Source organism: Triticum aestivum, chromosome 5B (assembly GCF_018294505.1).
Source record: "Triticum aestivum cultivar Chinese Spring chromosome 5B, IWGSC CS RefSeq v2.1, whole genome shotgun sequence".
Taxonomy (NCBI): domain Eukaryota; kingdom Viridiplantae; phylum Streptophyta; class Magnoliopsida; order Poales; family Poaceae; genus Triticum; species Triticum aestivum.
This window is the reverse complement of record NC_057807.1, coordinates 532,876,223-532,898,236: the sequence shown is the minus strand read 5'-3', so window position 1 is coordinate 532,898,236 and position 22,014 is coordinate 532,876,223.

The following is a 22,014-nucleotide window of genomic DNA, read 5'->3' as shown; positions in this document are numbered from 1 at the left end:
CGGAGGGAGCGTTCAGTGTTTCCGTTGACCGTGATGACTCCTCGAGGGCCTGGCATCTTGAGCTTGAGGTATGCGTAATGCGGCACCGCGTTGAACTTTGCAAACGCGGTCCGTCCGAGCAGAGCGTGATAGCCACTTCGGAACGGGACTATGTCGAAGATTAACTCCTAGCTTCAGAAGTTATCCGGGGATCCGAAGACCACTTCCAGTGTGACTGAGCCTGTACAATTGGCTTCTACACCTGGTATGACGCCTTTGAAGGTCGTCTTTGTAGGTTTAATCCTTGAGGGGTCTATGCCCATCTTGCGCACTGTATCCTGATAAAGCAGGTTCAGGCTGCTGCCGCCGTCCATTAGGACTCTGGTAAGGTGAAATCCATCGACGATTGGGTCTAAAACCAATGCGGCGAATCTGCCATGGCGGATACTAGTGGGGTGATCCCTTCGATTAAAAGTGATTAGGCAAGAGGACCATGGATTGAACTTCGGGGCGACTGGCTCCATCGCATATACGTCCCTAAGTGCACGCTTCCGCTCCCTCTTGGGTATATGGGTTGCGTATATCATGTTTACCATCCGTACTTGTGGGGGGAAACCCTTCTGTCCTCTACTTTTCGACGGCCGGGTTTCTTCCTCGTCATCACTATGCAGCCCCTTGTCATTGTTTTCGGAAATTAACTTGCCTGCCTGCTTAAATACCCAACAATCCCTGTTGGTATGATTAGCTGGCTTTTCGGGGGTGCCATGTATCTGGCAGGAGTGGTCGAGTATTCGGTCCAAATTGGACGGACCCAGAGTAGTTCTTTTGAATGGCTTTTTCCGCTGACCGGGTTTGGAGCCTCTGAATCCGGCGTTGACTGCCGTATCCTCAGTGTTATCGCTGTTAATGCGGTGTTTGTTTTTGTTTCGACGCTGTAAGTGCATCTAGTGCCACCCCTAGTTGGTTTTGGAGTATTGACGACAAAGTTGGTTGAGGGACTAATGCTTTTGTGAGAATTGCAGGATAACGCAGGTAGTGTCCCTCATTGATTCGGTTTACCTACCGGAGATGACCCCTAAAAATGTATGAAGACATTGAAGACAATGGTGGCATGAGAAGATATTCATATTGAATACTATGACATGAGAAGACATTGTGTGAAGACTTTGGATCATGAAGACTGTGTGGATTCGCTGTTTCATTTTCTTCTTTGTTGAGTCATAGGAACCACCTACTGTTAAGTGGGGTCCAAGTGAACTAAGTCAGAGTGACGGAAGTGATGCTCAACTCAAATCCTATGTCTTCGAGCGAAGACAATGAGAGCAAATCTTATCCAGAGCTGGATGAGTCAGCTTTGCTTGTAGCCCAAGTAAAGTTGCCGCGTTTGTTTGAAATCTGACAGTTGGAGCACGTGTCAGTTCCTTAGTGACTCAGGGTCATTTTGGACAAATCAGGTCAGGTTGCCTTGTGGCTATAAATAGCCCACCCCTACACCATAAATTGGTGGCTGCTCAGAGTTTGTGCACGGCTTTTGTCGTTTGAGAGCAACCCACCTCGAAGCATTTGAGAGAGAGAAATCCTTGCGAGGACAAAGCCCAAACACCCAGAGCCAAAGAGTGTTAGGCATCACTGAAGTCTTTCTGTCTGTGTGACATGAAGACTTATTACACTTGAGGACTGTGAATCCTCCAGCCGGTTAGGCATCGCGTTCTGAGCATCCAAGAGTCATTGTGGATTGCCGGTGAACGAAGTCTGTGAAGGTTTGGAAGTCTCCCTTGAAGACTTACCAGAGTGATTGGGCGAGGACTGGCTGTCCTTAGCTCAAGGGGAATAAGGTGAAGACACGGTCTTCTGTGTTAAATCTCAGCCTCCCTAACCAGACGTACAGTTGTCACAGCAACTGGAACTGGTCCAACAAATCCTGTGTCTTCAACAAGCAACTGGTTCAATCCCCTCGAATCTTACTTAAGTTTGTCTTCATAAAGTCATTGCTTATCTGCTTATCTGTTTGACTTCATTGCTTGATTACTATTGTTGATTGGCTTCATACTATCTTCCAACTTGATCCTTACTACCTGACTGCTATTAGTCCTGTACTTTCACATCATGACATGCTTGACTATGGCTTGTTCAGGGTAGTTTATCTTCCGCTGCATATCAATTAGGTTGTTTCTGTTGTTTGTCTTCGAAACTACCAAGTTTTGAAGACTTACATAAAAATCGCCTATTCACCCCCCCTCTAGTCGATACTAGCACTTTCAATTGGTATCAGAGCAAGGTACTCCCTTGTTCTGTGTGATTCAGTTTAACCACCTGGAGTTTCCGCTATATCCACTGCAGGATTGAGGAACATCTCGTGTCCCACCTTTGACGGTCATGAGTATCCCCGATGGAAGGCCATGATGAAGAAGCTTCTCATGTCCAAGGATAGCGAACTATGGACCGTCACTGAGATTGGACTCACTGATCTATGCAAGATGGCAGAAGCTGATGACATTCACAAGTACACTCTATTGAACCTCACAGCGAAGGACGTCATCTGTTGTCATCTGTCCCGAAATCAGTTTAGGAATGTTATGCACCTCAATCACGCGAAGCTAATCTGGGACCGGCTTTCTGATGTATACGAAGGTCATCGCACTCGTCATGATCAGCCGTTTGAGGACTACAAGGAATCTCTCAAGAAAATGACCTTTACACCTGAACCATCATCATCCTCATCATGCCACTTGGCAAGGGGTGATAAGGTAACTGAATGTTATATCTCTAAATCCAGTGATGATGAATCAGGTGATGAATTTGGGCCCAGTTATGATAAACTTGCTTCCATTGCCACTAAACAACAAAGAATCTTGGAAAAGGTTCAAGACATGCTTAGTAAGAGCGATGATATGTTGGGTGCTGAAATGGATCAGTCAAAAGCTTTGGCTGATAGTCTTCAGAGACTCCATGCTAAGTTTGACGCCCTTCAAGATAAACATAATGCTCTCTTATCTGATCATGAGAAGCTTTCCTCTGAATGTCTTCAAAGAAAGCTAGACCTTGAAAAGATAAGAGTGGATTATGAAGATCTTCAGAAGGAGCGAGATTCACTTCGCGCTCAACCGATCAGTTCCGCTCAGGAAGGATTTGAACCACCATGTCTAAAATGCATTGAGCGTGATAACGCTACATCTGTTGCTGAATGTTCCACTGCTGCTACTGTTTCATTGTCTTCACCTACTGATGTGGTCACTAACCCCTCCGTGGAGGATACCACTGCTGTTGCTGATGAAAATGCTATGTTGAAGACATTTCTTGAAACAGGGATGTACAAAAGTTTGAAGGGACATCAGACTCTCTGCGATGTCCTCAAAAAGCAGATTCTGAATCGAAACCCTAGGAAAGAGGGTGTTGGGTTCGAAAGGAAAATGAATGTTGATGGCTCGTACTGGAAGCCTGAGCAGTACCCCAAAACCACATGGGTTGCTGCAAAGGAACCTTCAGTAGATCCATCTACCTTATCTGGCTTTACTTGTGCTAATCCTATTATCATTGATGAATCCTTTGATGCAAACTATAAGCTGTTCAAAAATCAGAATGGTGAAGTGTTTGCCAGGTACATCGGTACTAACTGCAGGAATGGACCACCTATGAAAAAGATCTGGGTACCTAAGCGGTACATTGAGAATCTTCCTATGAATGTCGTCATGACACCACCTAGGAAGAAGACAAACCCCAGACCTATGGCTTCATATGGCCCAAAGGCTTCATACAGATACATGACTCACATGAGTCACCCTAACGCCAATGTTTTGCAGGGAAATCATGCTCAGACTTATGAATATGAGCATGTATCTTTGAACCGCTATGTTCATAGGACTAAGAACTTTTCTGCTTATTCATATGAGTATCATTCATCTCCTGCAAGGCTATTTGCTAGGGCTTCAAAGCCAAAATTCTCAGATGCTGCACTTAGACTCATTGCTTCTAAGCCCCCACTGAAGTGTGGGTGGCAAAGAAGAACTAACTCTCTCTTGCAGAACATGGTCTCCAGCCAGCAATAAATGGCGTCCGATACTATTTTTGGGGACCTAACACTTACTGAGGACGCACGATGAAATGTCATTCTCTATACGCTTCACATCTGAATTTCATATCAGTCATGCTATGTCCTAACCTTGATATAAGATGTGACTGTACCTATATGTGTCAAATGCTTATGCTTCACAACACTCGTGTGAAGCCTATCCTCCTAACTGCACTGTAGGGTACATCACCAAAAGCTTCAGAGTGGATTATGGACAGTGGATGCACAAATCATATGACTGGTGATCGAAGTCTTCTCATGGACTCAACCTTACGTCCATCCGACAAGAGTCACATCACATTTGCTGATACTAGTAAAAGCAAAGTATTAGGTCTAGGTAGAGTTGCAATCTCAAAGGATCAACACATGGATAAAATGATGCTTGTTGAATCCCTTGGTTTCAACTTAATGTCTGTCTCAATGCTTTGTGACTTGAACATGATTGTGATATTTGGCAAATTTCGTTGCCTGTACTAATGGAATTTGACAAATCTCTAGTCGTTGAAGGGTATCAAAAAGATGATCTGTACATGGTAGATTTCTCAGCAGGTCCACAGATTGCCGTTTGTCTTCTCACAAAAGCTTCAGAATGCTGGCTCTGGCATCGAAGGCTGGGACATGCTGGCATGAGGAACTTACACTCACTCGTCAAGAAGAAGCATGTCATTGGCATCGAGGATGTCAAGTTCAAAAAGGATCATCTGTGTGGTGCCTGTGAAGCTGGAAAGATGACAAGGGCAAAGCACCCCTCGAAGACAATCATGACAACATCTCAACCCTTCGAGCTGTTACACATGGACTTATTTGGACCTACTCACTACTCCACCCTCACAACAACTGCCTGTCTCTATGGCTTCGTTATTGTTGATGACTACTCAAGATACACATGGGTTCATATAATTCTGTACAAGACTGAAGTGCAAGATGTCTTCAGACGCTTTGCAAATCAAGCTATGAACAACCATGGCGTGAAGATCAAGCACATCAGAAGTGACAATGGCACTGAATTCAAGAACACTGGACTTGATCTGTATCTGGATACAATGGGAATCACTCATGAGTTCTCTGCTCCATACACACCTCAGCAAAATGGCATCATTGAGCGCTAGAACAGAACCCTCATTGAAATGGCTCGAACAATGCTAGATGAGTACAAGACACCAAGAAAGTTCTGGCCTGAAGTTATTGATACAGCATGTCATATCATCAACCGTGTATACATTCATAAGCTTCTGAACAAAACATCATATGAGCTGCTTACTGGCAAGAAGCCAAACGTCAGTTACTTCAGAGTATTTGGAGCAAGATGCTGGATAAAGGATCCCCATCACAAGTCAAAATTTGCACCTAAGGCTCACGAAGGCTTCATGCTTGGCTATGGAAAGGATTCACACTCCTACAGAGTCTTCAACCTTTATCTCTACAAGATCCTGGAAACTGTGGATGTGAAATTTGATGAAACCAATGGTTCACAGAGAGAGATCCTGCCAAGTACACTAGATGAAGCTCCTTCAAACGAGGCAATCAAGCTGATGGGAACTGGTGAAATCATGCCCTCTGAAGCACAACCTGAAGAGGAACTTATCATCTCTGCACCAAATCAACCTGAAGACAATGCTCAGACCGAAGACAATCCTTCCAATGATGACAATGATCAGCCAGAGCAAAATCTTCGTCCTGTTCATCCACGTGTTGCAAATGAAGTTCAAATAGAGAGGATAATTGACAGCATCAATGCACCTGGTCCGCTCACTCGATCAAGAGCAACACAGCTAGCAAACTTCTGTGGGCACTTTTCATTCGTGTCAATATCAGAACCCAAGAAGGTTGCTGAAGCTTTTATGGAACCTGAATGGATTCAAGCCATGCAAGAAGAACTTCAACAGTTCAAACTAAATAATGTCTGGGAACTTGTCAAGCGACCTGATCCTCACAAGCATAACATTATTGGAACAAAATGGATATATCGAAACAAGCAAGATGACCATGGTCAAGTCGTCAGAAACAAAGCACGACTTGTGGCTCAAGGATACACCCAAGTTGAAGGAATTGACTTTGATGAAACATTTGGTCCTGTTGCTAGGCTTGAAGCTATTCGCATACTGCTAGCCTATGCAAATCATCACAATATCTTGCTATATCAAATGGATGTAAAGAGTGCATTTCTCAATGGAAAGATTGAAGAAGAAGTATATGTCGCACAACCACCTGGTTTTGAAGATCCAAAACATCCTGATATGGTGTACAAGCTAAACAAGGCACTGTATGGCCTCAAACAAGCCCCTCGCGCCTGGTATGATACAATCAAAGACTTCCTGAAGAGCAAAGGCTTCAAACCTGGATCCCTCGATCCCACTCTCTTCACGAAGACATATGATGGTGAACTGTTTGTGTGCCAAATATATGTGGATGACATTATCTTCGGGTGCACCAACCAGAAGTACAGTGATGAGTTTGGGTACATGATGCAAGAGCAATATCAAATGTCCATGATGGGTGAGCTGAAGTTCTTCCTTGGTCTTCAAATTCGTCAGCAGAGGAATGGCATCTTCATATCTCAAGAAAAATACCTCAAAGATTGTCTGAAGAAGTTTGGAATGGAAGACTGCAAAGGCTACACGACGCCGATGCCAGCCAAGCACCATCTTGGTCCTGACGACAATGGTAAAGAGTTCGATCAAAAGGTATACCGCTCCATGATTGGTTCTTTGCTTTATCTATGTGCATCTAGGCCAGATATTATGCTTAGTGTTTGCATGTGTGCTCGGTACCAAGCGACACCAAAGGAATCGCATCATTTAGCTGTGAAGCGAATTCTTCGATATTTGGCTTACACCCCAACACTCGGATTATGGTATCCCAAGGGCTCAAGATTCGATTTGGTTGGATTCTCTGATGCTGATTATGCTGGTGATAAGGTGGATCGCAAGTCTACATCTGGCACATGCCATTTTCTTGGTCGATCACTTGTCTGTTGGTCTTCGAAGAAGCAGAACTGTGTATCACTCTCAACTGCTGAATCTGAATACATTGCTGCTGGATCCTGTTGTGCTCAGCTTCTATGGATGAAGCAAACTCTCAAGGACTATGGCATCAACCTGAAACAAGTACCTCTCTTCTGCGACAACGAGAGTGCCATCAAGATAGCCAACAATCCAGTCCAACACTCGAAGACAAAGAACATTGAAATTCGTCATCACTTTCTCAGAGATCATGTTATGAAGAAAGATATCGATATCATTCACGTCAACACTGATGAGCAACTGGCAGATATCTTCACAAAGCCCTTGGATGAGAAAAGCTTTTGCAAGTTACGGTGTGAGCTAAATATCTTAGAATCCTCTAATGTCCTGTGATCAGGCACACATCCTAACACTTATGCATGTTGATGACTTAGATGTGCAACACACAAAGTAAGGTATATCTTCAATCAATGAAGATTTACACTCTGAGTGTGAATACATTAACATGGAATTTGACTTCGGAGCGCCACGATAATTGTGTGCCGTGTCTGGGTCTAATACTTCCTATACGGTGGGTAACGCCACCACCAACTTTTCTTGTTTGAAGTGTTTCATTCAAGGCGTTACATTGCAATGACTTCGCATTTGGTTTGTCTTCAGTTTCAATTTGTCTTCATGACATTCTGCACTATGATGATTTGATTGCTTTTTGATATATATATACTAGTGTTCTGTCCTCTACAGCATTCACTTATAGCTATATCTTCAAGATTGGATCTTTTGAACTAAGTGAATGTGATCGGACCTAACCTCTCTATGCTTCCTATCTCAAAATCTATCTATCCAAATCATATGCATTCTGTTGAAACTGTCGAAAGTCTTCTCTGCGTCCTAGTCAGCAGAAGTCAAAGAGACAAACATTAAATTTGTGTTTAATGGCTTATCTTTACTGTTGAAATCCAGAGAAGCCGGAACAACTCTCCGACATGCCTGGCGGGCGTGGGAACGTGGGACAACCCTGAGTGTGTTGCATGTTCGCCACGTGCCCCTCAGATGTGAACCGCCAGGGGCACCAGTGTAATTGCGCTGTGTCTCTCACCTACTTATAAATACCTGTCCCCCTGCGCTAAAGTAATCCTTCTCCCGCCTCTCTACCTCCGTCAAAACCCTAGCGCCACCGCTAGCTCGAGACAACGCCGGCGACGAAGCGCTTAGCTGTCGCGACTTCTCCGACGCTGTCCTCACGCCGTCCGCGGACATCTTCCTCTCCGCCGTCGCCGTAGTTGTCCTCCGTCGTGAAGTTAGGGCACGGTGGGCTGAACTGCTCGGTTTCCTATTCTTCTCCATCTAGCAGTTCTTCGTGCGGTAATTATGACTTTATTTTTACCACCTTTTTGATCTTCAAGATTCATCCTGTTTACCGAAAATAGTTTCTGTCCATTCAAAGCTAGATCTATTCCGTCTGCATCTCATACTGCTTAGTCGATTCACTTAAATTTCTTCTAGTTTGATTCCTCGCTTGTACTTATTCGCGGATTGGTACAAATCTGGAACCAACTCACCTATATAAGTGAATGTCTTCGCAACATGAGGTCAATGTCTTCAAACTGATTTATCTTCAAAATCTTCTGAGAATGCATATGACCTCTTCCCCTTCCCTCCTATCTCTAATGCTGTCACAGGTACATGTCCGTGGGAAAATTCCTTGGTTCTCATAGTCCGCATTCGTTTGCAGAATACTTACAGCATCATATAAATTCTCCTGAAGCTAGTTCGTGCTTAACCAGCAAGTGCAAATCTCTGAAGCCTTTGAACGTACTGAAGCCTTTCAGCTTGAAGTTCATGGCAACAGAGAAATCAGCAAGGAAGGGTGGCAGACAGCGCAGAAGTGGCACATCTAAAGATCTGCCTGATGACTTAGCAGAACTGTACAAGACAGATCCTGAAGAGAATTATCATCAGAGGAAGACGCGAACCCAATGGATTCGACGCTATTGGGCTGAGGAGTGGTTCAAGTATAGATTTGTGAAAAAGGAATATGCAGAGAAGCATGCCATCAAGAGCCCATGGGGTGATATCCTCTATCATGGGCTTCAACCCAAGAGCCGAGCTGAAGCCATTGAACAAGGCTTCTATCCATGCATGGTCCGTGGGCCACAGCCAGCGAACGTAGATCCAACTTCACTACTATGGTGTCGTGAAGATTCGCTCTTCAAGCGCAACTATCAGTTTGTTGTGGCTTCAGCCAAGGAGAACAAGAAGTCCTTGGGTTTGGACCTCAATCCGGGTCCCTCTGCTCCCCGTGTTGATGGCTCCCGTGAAGCTAATCCCAATGTCATTGGCCCCTATGCCAACCTTGACCGCCTCATCACTTACATCATGGTCCAAGGCGCCAGAGTAGATCATTCTGACGATGGTGCTGACTCTGATGAAGCCCCAGCTCCTCCTCCAAAGCCGCAGAAGCAAAAGAAGTCAAAGGCTTCAACCTCAGCTGCAAAGCCACCTCCGAAGACTGTGCGCGCGAAGCCACTGGCCACTGCACCTCCTGAAGCCAGTGTGCAATCTGAAGATCTGTCCCGTGTCTCCAAGAGAATGGACAAGAAGAAGCAGCTTGTTAGACCATCTGATCAGCGAGCTTTGACTCCTACTGCCATTCTGCATGAAGAACCCATTGATCTATTAAGTGATGAAGATCTTGCGGATGATGCCCTTGAGCAGCTGATCAAGAGCAAAGAAGAAGCAGAAATCTTCAGCAACCTGCCTCTGTTTGATGTGGCCATCATTCACAATTCTATTGATGAGTGGTTCAACACCCCCAACGTCAGCTTTGAAGATTTACAGCTCCCAATTGGCCTCAGTTGTGCCTTCAATGGCGCCATTGCTTCTGAGCTAGCTCTTGCTCAGCGCATTGTTGAGCTCAAAAACAAGATTGATTTTGAGAAGGCTCAATTCAAGAAGCATGTGGCCAATCTGAGTGTTCAAGACGTCCGCAACTTCAAGGTCATGCTCCATGAGCTTAAAGAAGCTTTTCTGATGAAACGCCAAGAAGCTCAGGGCTCTCGAGAATGCATGAAGCTTTTGGCTGATAAGTGTGTGCTTGCCTACAATGAGGCTAAGAAGCACAAGACCAAGAAGACTAGGGCTGCTTCCACAGAGCCCTTAGTCGTTGAACCCATTTCTGTTGTTCGCCCTGTGTCTGTTCATCAAGAAAGAAGGATGGTTGTCCATGAGCCTGCTACCACAGAGGCTCATGAGACTGAAGATATTCCAGCAGCTGAACCCAACGCTGCTGAAGACATTGGTCAAGATGACAATGTAAATGATGTTGAAGTTCTTCCTCAGATCGAACATCAAGTGGTATCATCGCCTGTTCGTACGAACAGCGAAATCATCAGCATTGGTCGTCCATTGACGCCAATTGCTCAGGATGCTTCGTGGGCTGATCACCCACAACAACAACAAGACTTCCCCGGTACTCCCCAACAACAACAACAAGCTCCACCCCCAGTGCAAGAAGAGGATGAAGACTTTCAGGCTCACCCAACTCCATCTCCCAACTTGAAGCCAGCTCTTCGCAGGCTTCGCAGAGGACAAAGGCCTGAAGTCCCTTTGTCGAGCGTTCCTGAAGGAGAAGCGCAACATTCACCTGTTGCACGGCAAGTATTTTCTGAACTAGCTCCAACAATGAACATCTCCATGTCTGAAGCACATGCTGCTGAAGACATTCCGACTGCATCAGCCGAAGAGAAAGAAGAGGAAGTACGTGTACCAACTCCCCCTCCTATTGAAGAAGAAGAAGTTCGTGTAACAACACCCCCTGTGATTGAAGAAGTCGTTCATGATCTGAACGTGCCTGTGCCCGACCCTCTTGCTCGTCAAGAGGAGGTTGAAAATGTTGAGGCTGCCACCACCAATGCCAATGACGCCAATGACGTGGTCATGGCTGACGCCAATATGGAGCCTGCACCAACTGATGTGCCTGAAGCAAGTGTGGGCACAGAACCTAAAACCAATGAGGATGCCGCACCTGAAGCCAATCAAAATGCTGCACCTGAAGCTCGTGAGAATGCTGCACCTGAAGCTCGTGAGACTGCTGCACCTGACGCCAATGAGGAGGCTGCACCTGACACACATATGACAACTGCTCCTGAAGCACCTGTTGTGCAGCCTGAATCCTCTGATGTTGCCCCTACTCCTGTTCCGCCTCCAAGGCCTCATACTATTGAGCAAGCATACGATCACGGTCAGCTTGTCACTGTCTGATGGCCTGTTCTGGTGCCTCCGCCTGCTGCCTCCGGCCCCCAATTTGACTATCATGTCGAGCATCAGCCTCAGGTCCAGAAGCCAAAGCCGAGATTGCCAAGGTTTCCAGGTACTACCAACTCCCCCGGGTCCTTCAATGCAAATGACTTCAAGAGCCACAATACCTTCTTTGACAGCGCCAAGAACCCCTACTCCAAGCCAAGGATTTCATCAGATCGGTTCTGGAGCTATCAACAGAGAAGCTATTACTCTTGCGTGTTATATGATCAAGGGCGCATTTTCCCTCATATGTTCCTTGACACCGAAGCTATTGCTGGACTTCCGTGCTTGGAAGAAGCACTTGACTGCTTTCGCGATGCTGGTCTGCTCCATTTTGTGACAGACAAGGAACATTGGAATGAAGAGCTATTGCTTCAATTCTATGCCACTCTGCACATTCGCGGCTACAACAGAGACATCAAGACTTGGGTTCTCGAGTGGATGACTAGCAATGTTCATCATGAAGCCAAAGCTATGGATATCATCGAGCTTACTGGGCTAGACACTCTTGGAGAACTGTATGAGCCTAACTGTCAGCTACACCGCAATGCTGTGGAGAGCATCTTTCATAAGCCAGAACCCAATATGAGCCAGATGCTGAGCATGATGAAGCCCTTGCCATCTGATGCTGAGTATCCCACACATTTCTTTGTTGAAGACCTTGAGTATCTGCCTCGCACTATATACCATATCATCAGGCGAACTCTATGGCCAGTCAAGGGACACTCATCATCGGCTAAGCTTGAAGGAGCCATGAAGACTTTGGTCTTCTATATTCTTAATGGCATCAGCTTCAATACTCAGGAATTCTTCATCAGGCAACTTGCTGCTTCCGGCTCTGACCTGTTTGGTCTGAAGTTTTATGCTCCCTGGGTCATGCGCCTCATCAAGGACACTCATCTATCAATTATCAGCCCTCTGCTCGCAATCACATCATATTTCTCCCCGAGGTTGATATGTCAGTTGATGCTGTATACTCTGACCCTGCCAAGACGCCACTTTGTCTTCAGAACATTGAGCACCAAAGCTTCACTCAGCCTATTGAAGGCGTTCATGCAGCAACAAGATTCTATCCACTTGCTGGTAACACCCGTCTGCCTCACAGAGCACCAACTAAAGCTACTGAAAGCACCATTGCACAAAGGCCTCGGAAGCGTTCTCGTGTTGTTAATGACCGAGAGCTTCTTGTGGCTCTTCATCAGAAGCAGGATAAGCATCATTTCTGGCTCAAGCGCCAAATGCAAAGCCTCTTGGTGGATGTCAATCGCATTCGCAACCTTGCCACCAAGAATGCCTTTGTTGCTCATGAAACTTGCCGAAGATCATGGAAGAGTTTGACTCTGCTCAGTGCTGAAGCTGGTCTTCAAGATGATGGCTTCAATGAAAGATTCCAGTTCGACTCCACTCCTCCAAGGACTGCTACCCTGCGTCGAACTCCATCTCTTGAAGACTCTGAATATTCCTCTTCCGCAGCAACAGTTAATGTCAGAGTGATCGATGATGAAGATGACACTACTTCACCACCTCCAATTACTACTGCGCGCATCGACACTGCACCAAGCTCGTCTGCACCGCCAACCAACGACGACAACCCTGCTGCTTCACCTACTCATGATGACGAGTAGATGCTCTATGTCTTCAAACCTTTTTGGTCATTACTGACAAAAGGGGGAGAAGCGTATAAGTTGATAGTCTTCTAGCGGGTTCATATGGGCGGTTGCATTATGTTTTGCTGCGTGCTTACAACTCTTGCGTTTTGAAACATTTGGTTCTTTGAGTTGTAACACCTAAACTTGATGGTCGTCTGCTACTTCTGCTACTTATTTGCTTTGCGATGATAACTTCCGCATGTGCGATGATAACTTCCGCACTTAGATCATTCTGCAGACGTCCATTTTTCATTATGCATGTCATTCTTATTGCTATATCATTTCATGCATGATGAATTATCTTCATAAGTTGAAGTGGATCTCCACAAGTACAACCTGCCATGTGCATTTGCATTCCAAAAGCAAATTACTTATATGCACATCTTCAGGGGGAGCCCTTGCAACTTATGAAGACAAATTCCTATCCTTACAATTTCACATACTTTATCCCCGTTGAAAACTTCAACCAGTTTGTCATCAATCACCAAAAAGGGGGAGATTGTAAGTGCATCTAGTGCCACCCCTAGTTGGTTTTGGAGTATTGACGACAAAGTTGGTTGAGGGACTAATGCGTTTGTGAGAATTACAGGATAACGCATATAGTGTCCCTCATTGATTCGGTTTACCTACCGGAGATGACCCCTAAAAATGTATGAAGACATTGAAGACAATGGTGGCATGAGAAGATATTCATGTTGAAGTCTATGACATGAGAAGACATTGCGTGAAGACTTTGGATCGCGAAGACTGTGTGGATTCGCTATTTCATTTCCTTCTTTGTTGAGTCATAGGAACCACCGTACTGTTAAGTGGGGTCCAAGTGAACTAAGTCAGAGTGACTGAAGTGATGCTCAACTCAAATCCTATGTTTTCGAGCGAAGACAATGAGAGCAAATCTTATCCAGAGCTGGATGAGTCAGCTTTGCTTGTAGCCCAAGTAAAGTTGCCGCCTGTGTTTGAAATCTGACCGTTGGAACACGTGTCAGTTCCTTAGTGACCCAGAGTCATTTTGGACAAATCAGGTCGGGTTGCCTTGTGGCTATAAATAGCCCACCCCTACACCATAAACTGGTGGCTGCTCAGAGTTTGTGCACGGCTTTTGTCGTTTAAGAGCAACCCACCTCGAAGCATTTGAGAGAGAGAAATCCTTGCGAGGACAAAGCCCAAACACCCAGAGCCAAAGAGTGTTAGGCATCACTAAAGTCTTTCTGTCTGTGTGACCTGAAGACTTATTACACTTGAGGACTGTGAATCCTCTAGCCGGTTAGGCGTCGCGTTCTGAGCATCCAAGAGTCATTGTGGATTGCCGGTGAACGAAGTCTGTGAAGGTTTGGAAGTCTCCCTTGAAGACTTACCAGAGTGATTGGGCGAGGACTGGGTGTCCTTAGATCAAGGGGAATAAGGTGAGGACACGGTCTTCTGAGTTAAATCTCAGCCTCCCTAACCAGACGTACAGTTGTCACAGCAACTGGAACTGGTCCAACAAATCATGTGTCTTCAACAAGCAACTGGTTCTATCCCCTCTAGTCTTACTTAAGTTTGTCTTCATGAAGTCATTGCTTATCTGCTTATCTGTTTGACTTCATTGCTTGATTACTATTGTTGATTGGCTTCATACTATCTTCCAACTTGATCCTTACTACCTGATTGCTATTAGTCCTGTACTTTCACATCATGACATGCTTGACTATGGCTTGTTCAGGGTAGTTTATCTTCCGCTGCATATTAATTAGGTTGTTTCTGTTGTTTGTCTTCGAAACTACCAAGTTTTGAAGACTTTCATAAAAATTGCCTATTTAGCCCCCCCTCTAGTCGATACTAGCACTTTCAGACGCGACGTGCCATTGCGGTCCTTGGTATCCGGACTGCCAGAATTTTGCTGAGGTTGTTACTGCGGGCTAGCCAGCTGTCCTCCCCCGCATAGAAGCGGGTCATGAGTGATGTGAGGGCTGCCATGGATTTCGGCTTTTCCTGTCCTAGGTGCCGGGCCAGCCACTCGTCGCGGATGTTATGTTTGAAGGCTGCGAGGGCCTCTGCATCCGGACAGTCGACGATTTGATTTTTCTTTGTTAAGAACCGTGTCCAGAATTGTCTGGCCGATTCGTCTAGCTGCTGAATTATATGGCTTAGGTCATCGGCGTCTGGTGGTCGCACATATGTGCCCTGGAAGTTGTCGAGGAATGTGGCTTCCAGGTCCTCCCAACACCCAATTGACTCTGCTGGCAAGCTGTTAAGCCAATGCCGAGCTGGTCCTTTTAAGCTTGAGTGGGAGATATTTGATGGCGTGAAGATCGTCACCGTGGGCCATATGGATATGAAGGAGATAGTCTTCGATCCAAACCGCGGGGTCTGTTATGCCATCGTAGGATTCAATGTTCATGGGTTTAAACCCTTCAGGGATTTGATGATCCATTGCTTCATCTGTGAAGCATAGTGGGTGTGCGGCGCCTCTATATTGGGCAATATCACGACGTAGCTCAAGCGAGCTTTGTCTACTGTGTTCGGCCCGGCCGGAGTTGCTGTATCCGGCGCGACGGTAGTCGTCTCGCATCACGGGGCGCCCACGTGATCCATAGATCGATCTTGATTGTCTTGCCTTGTCCTCCAATATGTCTCGCAAGTCCGATGCATTCCCCCGTGGCTTCATACTTTTCGAGCGGTGCTGGGGTACGGTCCTGATGGAGGGCCTAGAGGCCTCTCTGTCGCGGCCACGAGGTGGTCGGTCTGCCGTATTGTGCACTGGTGATGAAGGTTTATATGCCTCCTCCTCTAATCGGGGGAGAAACTTGCGTTTTGGGTAGCTTTTGGAGGGGCATTCGAGTTCATACTCTTCGGTCGCAAGGACTTCAGTCCATCTGTCGGCTAGCAGGTCTTGATCAGCTCGGAGCTGTTGCTACTTTTTCTTTAGGCTGTTTGCTATGCCCATAATCCTGCGTTTAAAACGCTCTTGTTCGACGGGATCCTCGGGCACGACGAATTCGTCGTTGTTGAGGCTTGCCTCGTCTCCGGAGGGAGGCATGTAATTATCATCCTCTACCTCTTCATCTGCCGCTCTCTCATGAGGGCTGGCTTCTCCGTCCTCCTGTGCTGAATCTTGCTGGAGGGGGTTATCTTCGGCACTCTCTGGGGTGTTATTATCTCCGGTGCCGGAATCTCCATTCTTGCTGTGGCGGGATTTAGAGCAGCGCCGCTGACGCCGGCGCTTGGGCTGTTTCTTGGGGGAATCTGCCTCCGCTGCTTCTTCGCCATTCCCATCCTTTGGGATGTCCACAATGTATATGTCGTATGACGACGTGGTCTTCCAGTGCCTCGTAGGCGCTGGTTCTTGGTCGTCTCCAGCATCGTCGTCCATGTCGTCGATGTCTTCAGAGTCGTAGTCTAGCATGTCGGTTAGATCGTCGACAGTGGCTACAAAGTGGGTGGTGGGTGGGCTTTGAATTTCTTCGTCGTCCGCATCCCAACCGTCCTGACCGCAATCTGGCCAGGGCTCTCCTGATAACGAGAGATACTTTAGCGAACTCAGGATGTCGCCAAAGGGTGAGTGCTGAAAGATGTCCGCGGCGGTGAACTCCATGATCGGCGCCCAATCAGATTCGATTGTTAGGGGCGCAGGAGGTTCGGAGCCCGGCGAGGAGTCCGGCACCTCGGAGTCACGAGCTTTACAAGGGACAAGGTTAGTATTCGGCTCCATCGTCGTAAAGGTTGCAGCCCCCAAGGCGGCGTCTAGCCGTCCGTCCTTGATCTGCGCGGTCGGCTCCGAATTAAGGGTCGGAGCGGACTTATGTGCGGCCTCCAGGGCACTGTCCGGTAGCAGAGCTAAATCAAGCCCATTGTGACAGTGCAGCGCGGTCGGCCGTGGCTCGAATCCATCGAAGATCAAGTCTCCGCGGATCTCGGCCGTGAAGTTTAGGCTTTCAAATCTGACCTGATGGCCAGGGGCGTAGCTTTTGATCTGCTCCAGATGGCCAAGCAAGTTGGCCCGCAGTGCGAAGCCGCCGAACACGAAGATCTGTTCGGGGAGAAAAGTCTCACCCTGGACTGTGTTGTTGATGATGATCGAAGGAGCCATCGAGCCTATCGGTGACGACACAAAGGAACTTTCGATGAAAGCACCAATGTCGGTGTCAAAATCGGCGGATCTCGGGTAGGGGGTCCCGAACTGTGCGTCTAGGCGGATGGTAACAGGAGACAAGGGACACGATGTTTTTACCCAGGTTCGGGCCCTCTCGATGGAGGTAAAACCCTACTCCTGCTTGATTAATATTGATGATATGGGTAGTACAAGAGTAGATCTACCACGAGATCAAGGAGGCTAAACCCTAGAAGCTAGCCTATGGTATGATTGTTATAATGGTTGTTTGTCCTATGGACTAAAACCCTCCGGTTTATATAGACACCAGAGAGGGCTAGGGTTACACAGAGTCGGTTACAATGGTAGGAGATCTACATATCTGTATTGCCAAGCTTGCCTTCCACGCCAAGGAAAGTCCCATCCGGACACGGGACGAAGTCTCCAGTCTTGTATCTTCATAGTCTTGGAGTCCGGCCGATGATGATAGTCCGGCTATCCGGACACCCCCTAGTCCAGGACTCCCTCACATATTATTGATAGAAAGGGAGCGGAGAACCCCGTTGCAAACAACTTGTCTAGGTTAGAGAATGTTCTTGATGACCCACTGCCTATTAATGATAGCTTTCCTGATGAACAATTAGCGGTCTTCAATGCTTCTCGTACTGCTCCTTGGTATGCTAACTATGCTAATTACATTGTTGCTAAATATATACCGCCTAGTTTCACATACCAGCAAAATAAAAAGTTCTTTTATGATTTAAGACATTACTTCTGGGATGATCCACACCTTTATAAAGAAGGATCAGATGGTGTTATTAGACGTTGTGTGCCTGAGCATGAACAGGAACAGATTCTACGTAAGTGTCACTCTGAATCTTATGGAGGACACCACGCTGGAGATAGAACTGCACACAAGGTACTACAATCTGGTTTTTATTGGCCTACTCTCTTTAAAGATGCTCGTAAGTTTGTCTTATCTTGTGATGAATGTCAAAGAATAGGTAACATTAGTAGACATCAAGAAATGCATATCAATTATTCTCTTGTTATCGAACCATTTGATGTTTGGGGCTTTGATTATATGGGACCTTTTCCTGCCTCCAATGGTTATACACATATTTTAGTTGTTGTTGATTACGTTACTAAGTGGGTAGAAGCTATTCCAACTAGTAGTGCTGGTCATAACACTTCTATTAAAATGCTTAAAGAAGTTATTTTTCCAAGGTTTCGAGTCCCTAGATATCTTATGACTGATTGTGGTTCACATTTAATTCATGGTGCTTTCCGTAAGATGCTTGCTAAGTATGATGTCAATCATAGAATCACATCTCCTTATCACCCGCAGTCTAGTGGTCAAGTAGAGTTGAGCAATAGAATGCTCAAATTAATTTTCCAAAAGACTGTGAATAGATCTAGAAAGAATTGGTCCAAAAAACTTGATGATGCATTATGGGCCTATAGAACTGCATACAAAAATCCTATGGGTATGTCTCCTTATAAGATGGTTTATGGAAAAGCAGGTCATTTACCTCTTGAACTTGAACATAAGGCATATTGGGCTATTAAAGAGCTCAATTATGACTTCAAACTTGACGGTGAGAAAAGGTTATTTGATATTAGCTCACTTGATGAATGGAGAACCCAAGCTTATGAGAATGTCAAGCTTTTCAAAGAAAAAGTCAAACGCTGGCATGATAAGAGGATACAAAAGCGTGAGTTTAATGTAGGAGATTATGTGTTATTGTTCAACTCTCGTTTAAGGTTTTTTGCAGGAAAACTTCTCTCAAAATGGGAAGGTCCCTACGTTATCGAGGAGGTCTATCATTCTGGTGCTATAAAAATCAACAACTTCGAAGGCGCAAATCCGAGGGTGGCAAACGGTCAAAGAATTAAACACTATATTTCAGGTAATCCTATCAATGTTGAAACTAATATTATTGAAACCGTGACCCCCGTGGAATACATAAGGGACACTTTCCAGAATGTTCCAGACTCCGAAAAGGCATAGGTACGTGGTACGAATAAAGCAAGATGTCTTCTCAGGAGTCAGTTGGGGAGAGGCGGGTGTCTCACCCAACGCCAGGTCTAGGAGCAAATAGCGATGCCTATCACTTTGGACCATCAACGGAGGATGAGATGGAGGCTGATTTGAAGAGGATAGATGCCATGGAGGAAGATCAAGAAGTTACATCTCGTCTCCAAGCGGAATTCACTATGGGGGAACTACCTAGCCTGGATGTCCCTGCTTCGGTCATCCCTTCCAACTCTAGATTTCTTTCTTATGAAAATATGAAAAAGAGTTTTATGTGTTCTCCAGAAGCTATGCGGCATCCTTGGGTTAAAGGAGCTTTGGACGTTATGGGCAAGCTACGTAAAGAAATTATGGACCTCAAACAACAAGTCAATAAGCTTGAGGAGGAGAACCGTATTCTGAAGGGCATCATTGCCAGGAAGATCATAACACCAACCGTGAAGAAGGAGAAATAATCACATGAGTATGGGCACTCACATTGGCAACTGCCAAGCTTGGGGGAGGTGCCCCGGTATTGTGTCACCATCACACTCCTATCTTTACTGCTTTATTCAGTTCGATCCTTTTAGTAGTTTCTTGATCTAGTAGTTTGAAGTTTTGATATCAAGTAGTTTTGAGTTTTGCATTGCGATCTCTTTATGTAATCGAGTCTGTGTGCTATCTATAATAAAGATTAGTGTTGAGTCAAGGGCTTTGCTTTGTTGCTATGATCTTGAGAAAGTAGAAAGAATAAAAGAGTTTATATTGGTCTTATGGATAGTGATAACTTCACACATAGAAAGTATGAGGCATAAAAATTGTTGAGAGTTGATGAACGTAGTCTTGGTAATCATTGCAATTAATAGGAAGTGATAACGAGAGAGGGGTTCACATATAAATACATTATTTTGGACATTTTTTATAATTGGGAGCAGTCATTAAATATGACATGCTAAAAGAGTTGACGTTGGACAAGGAAGACAACATAATGGTTTATGTTTTCCGACATCTCAGTTAAAGTATATTGTCATTGACCTTCCAAACATGTCGAGTTTGCCTTTCCCCCTCATGCTAGCCAAAATTCTTGCACCAAGTAGAGATACTACTTGTGCTTCCAAACATCCTTAAACCCAGTTTTGCCATGAGAGTCCACTATACCTACCTACGGATTGAGTAAGATCCTTCAAGTAAGTTGTCATCGGTGCAAGCAATAAAAAATGCTCTCTAAATATGTATGACTTATCAGTGCAGAGAAAATAAGCTTTGTACGAACTTGTTGTGGAAGTAATAAAAGCGACGGACTGCATAATAAAAGTGACGTTCTTTTGCATTAAGATTTCATGCATCAACCCTAAACGCGCTTGACAACCTTTGATTCCCTCTGCGAAGGGCCTATCTTTTATTTCATGTTTTTACTTTATGCTTGAGTCAACGTGATCCTCACCTTTCCCTTTTTCATTTTATCCTTTGGCAAGCTCTTCGTGTTTGAAAGATCATGATATATATATCCAATTGGATGTAAGTTAGCATGCGATATCATTGTTGACATCCCTAAAGGTGAATACGTTGGGAGGCAACACAATAAGCCCATGTCTTTCTCAGTGTCTGGCTGAAACTCAATAACCACTAGTATTGTGTGAGTGTTAGCAATTATAGAAGACTACATGATAGTTGAGTATGTGAACTTGCTGAAAAGCTATATTGTTGAATCTTTCTGATGTTAAGATAAATTGCAATTGCTTCAATGACTGAGATTATAGTTGTTTAGTTCCCAATGAAGTTTTTGAACCATACTTGACATTGTGAATTGCTTGTTACTTGAGCATAGGAAATCATATGACAAAAATCTATTTATGTTGTTGTTATTAGAATGTTCATGATGCCCTCATGTCCGTATTTTATTTTTATCGACACCTCTATCTCTAAACATGTGGACATATTTGTCGATTTCGGCTTCCGCTTGAGGACAAGCGAGGTCTAAGCTTGGGGGAGTTGATACGTCCATTTTGCATCATGCTTTTATATCAATATTTATTGCATTATGGACTGTTATTACACATTATATCTCAATACTTATGGCTATTCTTTCTTATTTTACAAGGTTTGCCATGAAGAGGGGGAATGCCGGCAGCTGGAATTCTGGCCGGAAAAGGAGCAAACTTTGGAAACCTATTCTGCACAACTCCAAAAGTCATGAAACTCCACGAAATAACATTTTGGATTTAATAAGAATTTATGAGCGAAAGAAATAGGCCAGGGGGCCCACACCCTGTCCAGGAGATAGGGGGGCACACCCCCCCTATAGGGCGCGACCCCCTATCTCATGCGCCCCCTGGTGGGCCTCCAGCGTCCATCTTCTGCTATATCATCACTTTTACCCTGGAAAAATTCGGGGGCAAGCTTACGGGACGAAACTCCGCCGCCACGAGGCGGAACCTTGGCGGAATCAATCTAGGGCTCTGGCGGAGCTGTTCTGCCGGGGACACTTCCCTCCGGGAGGGGGAAATCATCACCAACATCATCACCAACGATCCTCTCATCGGGAGGGGGTCAATCTCCATCAACATCTTCACCAGCACCATCTCCTCTCAAAACTCTAGTTCATCTCTTGTATCCAATCTTGTATCAAAACCATAAATTGGTACCCGTGGGTTGCTAGTAGTGTTGATTACTCCTTGTAGTTGATGCTAATTGGTTTACTTGGTGGAAGATCATATGTTTAGATCCTTTATGCATATTATTACTCCTCTGATTATGAACATGAATATGCTTTGTGAGTAGTTACGTTTGTTCCTGAGGACATGGGTGAAGTCTTGCTATTAGTAGTCATGTGAATTTGGTATTCGTTCGATATTTTGATGAGATGTATGTTGTCTTTTCCTCTAGTGATGTTATGTGAACGTCGACTACATAACACTTCACCATTATTTGGGCCTAGAGGAAGGCATGGGGAAGTAATAAGTAGATGA